Here is a 10,510-nt window from a genome sequence, read left to right on the forward strand (position 1 = left end):
CATTACTGAGGCCCTGGCTTCTCTTGGTGTCCAAAAACAACAATAGATAAGAATCCTTGCAGTGACAACCCTATTACCTATGTGGGGTCAGGTGAAGCGATTAAGCACTGAAAGGAATAATTTTGTCCCCTTCAGGAAAGTCCTTTACTGCTGAGCACTTATTCTTAGCAATGTGTGTTTTACTCATGGTTTCTTCTGCTGCAGCCAATGCCAGTTATCGGGCTTATATTGCTTATCATGATGAAATCCTACTACTTTTGTGTTAGTAAATATATGGATAATGACACAGAACATGATTGGAAGTTAATTCAAGCCTATTTAGAGGGTAATGAAAGTGCTTCAAAAGTAATTAATGCCTTGAAATATGATGTTCGAATGTCTTTTGGTAAACAGCTAGAAGATACTACCCCTATGGAAATAGCGAAATTATTGGCTGATCAATTGACAGCATTAGATCCCAAGGCTTGGCTTCAAAGGATTTTCCATAGCATGGGAGGAGCTAGTTTTGCCATAATCTTATGTACATTATATATTATGTTGCTTTATTTTTACATGACTAAACCCCTACAAGGACCTTTAGCTATGTTATGTAAAGTGTTACTTTTAAACAAAAGAAAAAAGAAGGAATTGTTAAGACATAGAGTTGCAGTTCCCAGGCAGGGTCAAGAAAGGCCTGGTGACAGATTCAAGTAGGGGCTGGAATGCCGCCCTGGAGAAGAAAATGTTTTTCTCACTTGGCCTTAAATTATGTTCTGCTGTGTCCCGTTTTGTGGAAGTGGTTCTAACGCTCTCTTGGTAATGGTGAGTATATTTTTATTATAATAAGAGAGGTGATTTGTTATATGAATATTTTTCGAAGAAGCTTTTGTTTATTCATCTTTCTTTGTTTAATCTTCCCTCATTATTCCTGGTATCCTGGGAATAATGATCTTATGGTATCTTGACACAATTAAAATTGTAGTAATGCATTTTCTTAGCTTAATAAGGATTAATAAAGCTTGCAACTGCGTGCAGTTTCTTCTGCCTTTGTTCTGCACCCCCTGTGTCCTGGGGTATGCGACCATACCCAGGCCCCAACTCACTAGACATTGACAATGGGTCACCCCACAAAACACAGAAGCAGCTACCTTAGTCAAAAATGGATATTTTATTGAATGCACACACTAACACTGATTGATCACATCCATACCTAAGATACTAGGGGCAGATCCGTGGCCCAAAATACATTCCTCTAAACCTATAAAGAAAGAAAGAAAGAGAGGAAGAAAGAAAGAAAGAAAGAAAGAAAGAAAGAAAGAAAGGAAGAAAGAAAGAAAGAAAGGAAGGAAGGAAGGAAGGAAGAAGAAAAAACACAAAAAACTTAAGCTTCTCATAGGAACTTCGCAGGAAGTGTTGTCTGGCGGTCAGTTCTGATTAGGCCATTTTAGATGAAACAGTGCATAGTGACCCTTAATGTGATGGGCCCTATATAAAGCTTTTTGCAATATTGGAATTTTAACAAACCTCATCCAGAACATACAGCAGAGGCAAGGATGTGATCACCATGTCCTTGCTCTCTATCAGGTTATTTTTCTGTGTCCTTGATTGTCAGGCATAGAACAGCAACAATCTGAAATAGCTGGTAGACATGGAACAAAGTGGCTAAAACAATAGTTGTGGGTTGCACACCTCAACTGTCAATGGCTAATGCTGTCCTCAGAGACCTCGGAGGCCCCTCTTGTAAGACTGTCTATTGGAAATGGAAGCACTGACTTCAAAGTGAACCGGGCCAGCCAGGGAGAGGGCAACATGGGATACTTGAGACCCTGTCTAAAACCAGCACAAAAACCAACCCTTCATTCAAAGCATCATCTATTAATTCTTTATTATTTACCACTTTCTCCCTACCAGCCTTTCAGTCTGGAATGGTAGAAAAGGACTGGGAATGTTCCTTCTATTCTAAGGACCTTGATCTCTCTTTCCTTAGGTCCACATTAAGAACACATGCAAATGGGTATCACCATCTGAACAACTTAGTATCATCTACTCAGTATATCTAGCCTAATACTGTGCTATGACAATCTCAAGCTTCCTTGAGTTTTGCTGACCCAGCAAGAAGTATGAAGTACTGAGGCCACACCCCAGTGATCCTTTCAAGGGGTTAGAAGAAAGCGGTGAGAGATGCTCCACTTCTTTGTCCTTAGATTAAATCACATTGACACAATGTGGGTGGACTGTTTAACCAGACCTGTTTCTCACAACCCCACCTTTCTGAGTTCAGACCATGGCAGAATTCATGCCCCACCACCCTAGATATTGAGTTTAGTGATATGTAATTATTATTTAAACCTATGCATTAAATTTTGTCATTTTGTTATTTTTTGTGGTTTTCACAGTCTTCTTTGATTAACTTTCCTAGTTTTATTAATTTATCCCCTGTGTTCTCTGGTATTTTGTCCTTCCCTTCAAACTAAAGTATTTCTTTTAGGATCCTCTACAGAGCTGTCTTACTGGTTATACGTATTTTGTTAAATTTATTTTTAGTGTGCATTAGTCAGCATAGTAGCTGGGCAGCTGCCTGTCCTCCATGGTATCAGATCTACTTTCCAAACAATAACGCTAACTCTTACAGGCTGTGTAGCACCTTGGCTGCTCTTTGTTCCCCTTGGACAGCCCTCAGGACCAGGCTCTCCTCTCCATTAACCATGGCTGCTTTCCTCTTCCTCTCTCCTCTCCATCACACAAGTTCTTCCTTTATTCTCTGGCAGCTTCTTCCTCCTTCTTCCCTCCTCATGATCCTCTCTAGCAAAGCCCTCAAAGCTCACCTCCCCCATCTCTCTGCTGTGCAGCTGTTGGCTGTTGGCTTCTTTATAATCACAGTTAACTGGGAGCAGGGTCAGTTATTTGGGGTTAACCAGTCTTGAGTTCTACAAATTAGCATTAAAATACAAGCAGCATTAGGCCAATCCACCACAGGGATTTTTGTTTGTTTGTTTGTTTGGTTTGGTTTAATTTTCATTTACCTTCTTACTTGTTATTTTATTTTTGGCTATTTTTTATTAATTGGTTATTTTATTTATTTACATTTCAACTGTTGTTCTGCTTTCCAGACTCCCCTCATCAAATTTACATCCCATTTCTGCTCAGCTTTGCCTATGTGACAGTGCTCCCCCACCCACACATATCCATCCCCACCTCACTCCTCTAGGATCTGCATTTGGTGGGGCTACAGGCCTCACCTTGAACCATAGAGCATCCTTGCATACACTTTGGCTGGCAGTTTGGCCCCTGGGAGCTTGGGGATTAGGGAAAGAAGATCTGTTCAGATATTAAAGCCAATGATTGCTGCATTCTCTTCTTTTTCTGGTTATAGGTGAAATTATGTTTGTGTGCTTCTCTTTTTTTAAATTATTGAGAGAAGATTAATTTCTTGGTTTTTCTTGGGTATAGTTTAGTTCATTGTCTTGGAGTTTTCCTCCTATTAGCCTCTGTTGTGCTTTCTTACAGAAAATAATTGTTTAAATTTGGTTTTGTCATGAAATATCCTGGTTCCTCCTTTTATGGTGATTGAGGATTATGCTGGATATAGGAGCCTGTGTCTGCATTACATCTGCCCAAGATTTTCTGACTTTTAGAATCTCTGTTGAGAAGTCTGGTGTAATTCAGATACGTCTGAATTTATTTGTTACTAGATATTTATACCTTACCCCTTTTAATGTTCTTTCTTGATCTGTGCATTTAGCATTTTAATTATTATGTGAATGGAGGAATTTTTCTGGTACAATTAGTTTGATGTTCTATAGGCTTGTTGTACCTTTATGGCCTTTTCTTTCTTTACCTTATGGAAGTTTGCTGCTATGATTTGTTGAAGGTGTTTACTGGATCTACGAACTAGAAATCTTAATTTTCTTCTCTATCTATTATCCTTAGGTTTCAACATTTAATTGTGTCCTAAAATTCATGTATGTTTTGGATTCAATAAACCATACATGTTTATCTGAGATGGGTGTTTTGTGCTTTGTGGGATGACCTCCTTGACCCCAGGCTGCATGAAGAATCTCAGCTGACAATGGGGACATAAATTATGAGTATGTGTAGCAAGACCCAGGCCTCTTCCAGGTTCTTAGATAGTAACTGAGAACCTCAAATACAGTAGTGATGTGATAGTGTGGTGTGAATCTAGTTACTATTCTCTATTTTGATATAGATGACTCTTTTTGTGTCATGGTCAGCTTATAATGACTAGAAGACCTAAGCTTGAGAATAAACAAAGACTACCTTGCTTCTCTAGCAGCTGAGCTTTTAAAAGTCCTGGTGTGACAGCAAATTTTGGTGGACATTCTGGATTATTCCTTCTGTACTTTAACTCTCTGTCACTTCCACCATCAGTAAGTTAGTTCAATTCCATAAATTGGAAATCCATCACGTGGAAGAAATACTCTTTTTTTTGAAAGATTTATTTATTTATTTATTTATTTATTTATTTATTTATTTATTTATTCATTTATTATATACAAGTACACCGTGACTGTCTTCAGACACACCAGAAGAGGGCATCATATCTCATTACAGATGGTTGTGAGCCACCATGTGGTTGCTGGGATTTGAACTCAGGACCTCTGGAAGAGCTGTCAGTGCTCTTAACCACTAAGCCATCTCTTTAGCCCAAGAAATACTTTCTGAATATGATCTGAGATTGGCCATGGAAAAAGTGTAGCTTGAACTGTCCCACCTAGGTTCTGGGCCTGCACAGGCCTGCTCTCCAAAAGAAACCTGTGTTCACAGCTGTTGGCTGGCTAAGAAAGATTTCACGAGACGTGATACACAGCCCTCGGACTTCTGCTTCAGTCATCTGCACAGTTTTTCCCGGACGATATCCTCATACCTCCAGCAGGCGGGTGATGAAGCTGTCCGCTCTCAGCTCCCCTTCAGCCATCTTGTGGGCACCAGACTCTCCTCCCTGCAGCAGGAACAAGGGCTTCTCCATGGTGGCTGCAGCAGCAGTGGTGGTTTGGCATTCTCACCTAGGAGGCCCTATGCCTTTCTACCCCAGTTTCAACTCACCTCAGGCCCGGGCCTTCCCCCCATCCACTTCCCACGGAGCAGGGAGAGCAGCACCCACTAGAAATAAAAGGGAAGCCCTTGGTCCTGCCAAGACTGAACCCCCAGTGAAGGGATTGTTGGGGGGGAGGGCAGTAATGGGGGGAGGATGGGGAGGGGACACCAATAGAGAAGGGGAGGGGGGGGTTAGGGGGATGTTTGCCTGGAAACCCAGAATGGTAATAACAATTGAAATGTAAATAAGAAATATCCATTTAATAAAGATGGAGAAAAAAAGAGAAAAGTGTCACACATTTAAAACAGAAGAATATGGACCCTAATTTTAAAGCACAGCTCTGTCAATTAACTATATCTTTAAGGAAGCTCAGAAAATCAGGCCAAACAATATTTTCTCGGTTTATGTATCTGTAATGTCGCATAAATAATAATGTCCGTTTCTTGCTATTGTGGAGGGAATTAAATAGTTAATATGTAATCATGGAAATTTTGAAGTACCATCCATTTTTCTGTTCATTAAATCACTCTTCCTCATTTCATTGATCAAGTATGTATGTTTTCTTTTCATAGTTACATGTATAATAAAACCAGCATAAAAACCTTGAGAATTGTATAAGCTTTGACTTTTAACAAATTAAATTAGTTGTTCTTTGTCTGCTGAACATTTAAATGTTCTTTATATGTCCCAATGCGAGTTTATTAGGTACCTATAAACTTTAAACTCTTTGCCTGAGAGCATGAGTACTATTTAATTATATAGTAACTACACTCAGGCTGTCTTTGTATTAGAACCAATTATATCAGACTCTAAGAAAAATTACTTTTGCTTAAAAGTTTGTGTGTGTATGAGTGTGAGTGTCTGTGTGTGTGTGAGTGTGTTTTTTTGAGTGTGTGTGTGTGTGTGTGTGTGTGTGTGTGTGTGTGTGTGTGTGTGTGCAGCACATGACCAAACAACTTTCAGGAGCCATTTCTCTCCTTCTGTCATGTGGGGCCCAGGATGTAACCCAGATGTTTGACTTTGGCAATAAATAATATTACCAACTAAATAAATAAATAAACAAAGAAAAAACAAGCCACCAATCAACTTTAAAAGTAAAGGCCAGAAGTTCACAGAATAGTAGCATTGGCCTTACCATATCCTTTCTTTGGGGATGGGAAAATTAATGTTCTGAAATCCATGACTTTCAGGAATTGTGATATTCATGGAAATTCAATTCCTTTGCAGATGCTCCAGTTGTTGTGGCCAATTGCTAGAAAGGTCAGCTTAAGCTTGCAGGACCCCCACCATCCCTCCCCCCGCCTCCACAGAAAGCTCAAAAGACACTGCCCAGAACTTACTCCACATTCCCCAGAACCACTTTCTTTGTCCATCATTTCTTTGAGACGAAAGGTCAGACTCCTTCACCCTAGTCTCTCCACAATCGACATCCCCCTCCCAAAACACTTCTAAGACTGGAAAACATGTCTTAGGATGTATCTGCCAGACTCGGACTGAGACAAACTAGGGCACTGGTTGTCACTACAACATTGGTGACATAGCAGAGGACGCCAAGAACTCTCCAGGAGACAATAGAGTGTCATAGAAGGGACAGCTGATGTCATGGGGAGCAGACTTTGCCTCCCTGCTAATGTTCTCCCTGTACTGAGCATAAGCTGAGGTGTCCCTTCCAGGAGACTTTCCCGGGGCAGAGCCACTGAGCATCTCCTGCTTCCAAAGCCAAATTTTCCTCAAGGCTTGATTATAAAAACCTTAGTAATTCCTATGCATCTAAATGAATGTTTCCTTCCAAATCCTGCCCAAAAATGTCTCATCCTAACTCAAATTATCCTCCTTCACCAATATTAGCCATTAAAAATTCCTGAGAAATAATACCAATTTGAATATGCAGTCAAAATGTTCTCCTGTCTTATTATGTACAGGTGCTTGAAATCACATCAAGAAATAGCCTGCATGGAAGGTTGCAACATGGGTGTGTGTTAGGGGAACACTCATGAAGCCTTGTGCTTAGCATTCAAAGGTTGCCACAAAATTCCTTAGGAGGAAGATTTGAAATTATTATGGTGCTAGAAACAGTGTGGAGGCCAGTTGGCAGAGGAAAGTGAAACATTAGAGCCACCAGGGAAGGCTCCTGTTGGGCCCTACCTTGGTGTTTCCTTCCCCCCTCACTGAGCCTTTCAGCCTGCTATAGCAAGAATTGTTTACACCTTTGACAGCTGCTCTTAGCCCCTGATTTGGGGCTGGGATTTTCCATGGCACCCTTCCTCCCCACTGAGCTTTCCTGCTTCTTGTTTTTAAGAAGCTATTTATGCCCCTGATATGGCTGGAACTTTCACCACACAGACTTGTCCTATTTTCCTGGTTGGGGATTTTCACCTGCCTTGTTGTTTTTCCACGGCTTTTGCCTCTGGTACATAAGAGATCTCAGTAAAGCCTTGGTGGCACTCGCTAAAAAGGGGTGACCCGTGTACGTGTTTTCTTTCAACCCCACAAACCTACACCCGATATTCACACACTGTTGGCGCAGGCACTGACAATAGGTATCACAATAGAAACTAGTAACTAGATTTAACCAAACTATCCTATTAATGCTGTATTTCATGGTATTTTTTTTTGCTCTCCTAGAACCTGGAAGAGGCTTGGGGTTTTCTAATCCTACTCATAATTTATTATCCTTCCCAACACTATGGGCTTTGTTCTGTTAATGCTAACAGCGGCATCCAATACCTAGGATATTTTCTACTGACATGTGTGACATGAGACAAAACAGTCCCTGTCATCCCTCACCTGAATAAACTTCCTTAGAGGACAGTGTAGTTGGAGGGTCCTTCTTTCCTCTCCAAGATCGAGAAACATTTCCAGTCTCCAGACAAGTGTGTCAGCCATTGTCCAGTGACTGTCTTGAGATGTCCACATTGTCAGCTGAGTGTCGTCATCCAGCCTGCCCTGTAATTGTTGTAGATGATTAATATGGTTCCAGCCCTAGGATTTAATTCAGTGCTACAGTACTTGCCAAACATGCTCAAAGCCCTAGCTGCCACCCTAGTCCTGTGTGCTCTAGAGAAGGAAAATAAAGAACCACATTGTCTACCAAGTTTCTCCTCCAATAGATGGAGAATCTGCATCGGGTCTTTTAAGTAACTCTAAGCCCCAGCTTCCCCACAGCTCCCTCCATCGATTGCACTATTGGTGCATTTTCAGTAACGCTCACTTTATTTTTGGTGTGCAAAGAATATGCACCATGTCAGTAAAGTGTGTGTGTGTGTGTGTGTGTGTGTGTGTGTGTGTTCATCCATGAATTCACTATAAACTTTTATCAAATGACCCAGAAGACCGTGGAGAAACCTGTCAATGTGCATGCAGAATTATGTTATTACTGTTCCATGGAATCTTGCAGGGAACACTGAAATACTGGGCTGCTTTAATAGAGCCTAAAACCAGGCTATGCATGGTTTTCTGTGAGATTGTGATGTGCAACACCACAACAGAGATCAGCAGAAGCTTCATTTATTCCATGCTGCTGTTACCAAGTGAGGCAAAGCTTCATCCCATAGAGAGTCTGTAGGATCTGATCAAGGGCAATAAACTCAGGGTTGAAATCAAGCCTTTAGAAACAAAGAGAAAAATACAAAGTCAAGGAAAGCAAGAGCTGTGTTTTCTTCCTCTTTTTTTTTTGAGAAGATCCACAAGAGAGACAACCCCTTCCTCTAACTAACAATGCAGAAGAGAGACAATACATAAATTAAAAATCAGAAATGAAATGAGGGACATAACAATAGACACCGAGCAAATTCCAAAATCATTAGTTCTTACTCCCGAGGACTTTACGCCAGAAAACTGGAATATTTCTTCGATATTGTTGATTTTGTAGACAGATAACAGTTACCAAAGTTAAATCCAGATCTGGGAAGGTATTTGAATGATACCCCTAAGAGAATAGATACAGTCATTAAAGGTTACATACATTATATATTATATTGCTTTCTTTTTGCACGATTAAACCCCTTTGAGGACATTTAGGTATGTTATAGAAAGTGTTACTTTTAAAACAAAAGAACAAAGAAAGAAATTGTGGAGTCACTGAGATACACTTCCCAGACAGGCTCAAGGAAAGATGGCTGAGAGATGCAAGCAGGGGCTGGAACGCTGCCCTTGAGAAGAAAATGTTTTCTCACTGTACCTCACACTATGTTGTACTGTGTCCTATGTTTGTGGAAGCGGCTCTCATGCTCTCTGGCTTATGACAAGTGTATTGTGATACTAGGAAGAGGGGTGATTTGCTATACAGATATTTTAAGAAGAACCTTTGCTTAGTCTCACTTCTTTGCCTAGTCTTGCCTCGGTTGTTCCTGGTATCATGGGAATAACGATCTTATTATATCTTGCCAAAAGGGAATGTGAGGTAATCCATATTCATGCCTGTATAAGGGTTAATAAGCCTGCAGCTGCATGCAGTTGCATCTGCCTTTGCTCTGCATCCCCTGTGTCCTGGTTATTTGTGACCGTACCTGGGCCGCTAACGCACTAGATGTTGACACGCATCACCCTTCTCACTGTCAGGTTTATTTTCTTTCTTTTTTGAAATCTATGATGTGGAGGCGTATTACAGCAACAATATGAAATAGGCTGGCATGTATGCAAATTGCTGTGTTTAAGCTAGGTGTGGGGACAAGTCCTCAAAAGGAGCTGTTAAGATGGGAAACAAATAATGCATTTGTTGCTGGAATTGAGTTGCCTCAGCTGTGTTGCTCTGCCTGCTCAGTGTCCATTCAACCTCACTCTGTTTCTACAGAGGAACTCAAGGTTTGCCCCAGCCGCCTGTGAGCTGTGATGTGGGCAGAGAAAGGCCAGGACACAGTGGTGATTTCCCACTCCTCAGTTATGCTGAATTTTCCACTACTGTACTTGTATACACAAGTACAGTGTGGTCAGTTATTATAGATATTTGTCATATCTTACAGAGGGCAACAATGATTGACTACTCCCAATTCTACAAAAAACAAAACTCAGGAAACCTGGCCCTTGGCAGCAATGAATCAAGAAATATCTAGGATGGTGGGGCATGAATTCTGCCAAGCAATGATCTCAGATAGATGGGGTTGTGAGGAAGATGTATGGTAGAATAGCCCAATAGATTCACGTTGTATCATCTTGATTTAATCTAAGGACAAAGAAGTGCAATATCTCTGATGGCTTTCTTCTAACCCCTTGAAAGGTTCACTCGGGATTGACCATAGAACTTCATTCTTCTTGCTGGGACAGAAACATTAGGGAAGCTTGAGATTGCCATAGGCACAGTATTAGGCTAGAAATGCTGAGTAGATGATACTAAGTTGTTCAGATGGTGATACCCATTTCATTTGTTCTTAACGTGGACCTAAGGAAAGACAGATCGAGGTCCTTAGAATACAAAGATCATTTCCAGTTCTTTTCTACCTTTCCTGAATGAAAGACTGGTTGGCAGAGAATGGTAAA

This window comes from Rattus norvegicus, chromosome 19, assembly GCF_036323735.1.
Source record: "Rattus norvegicus strain BN/NHsdMcwi chromosome 19, GRCr8, whole genome shotgun sequence".
NCBI lineage: Eukaryota > Metazoa > Chordata > Mammalia > Rodentia > Muridae > Rattus > Rattus norvegicus.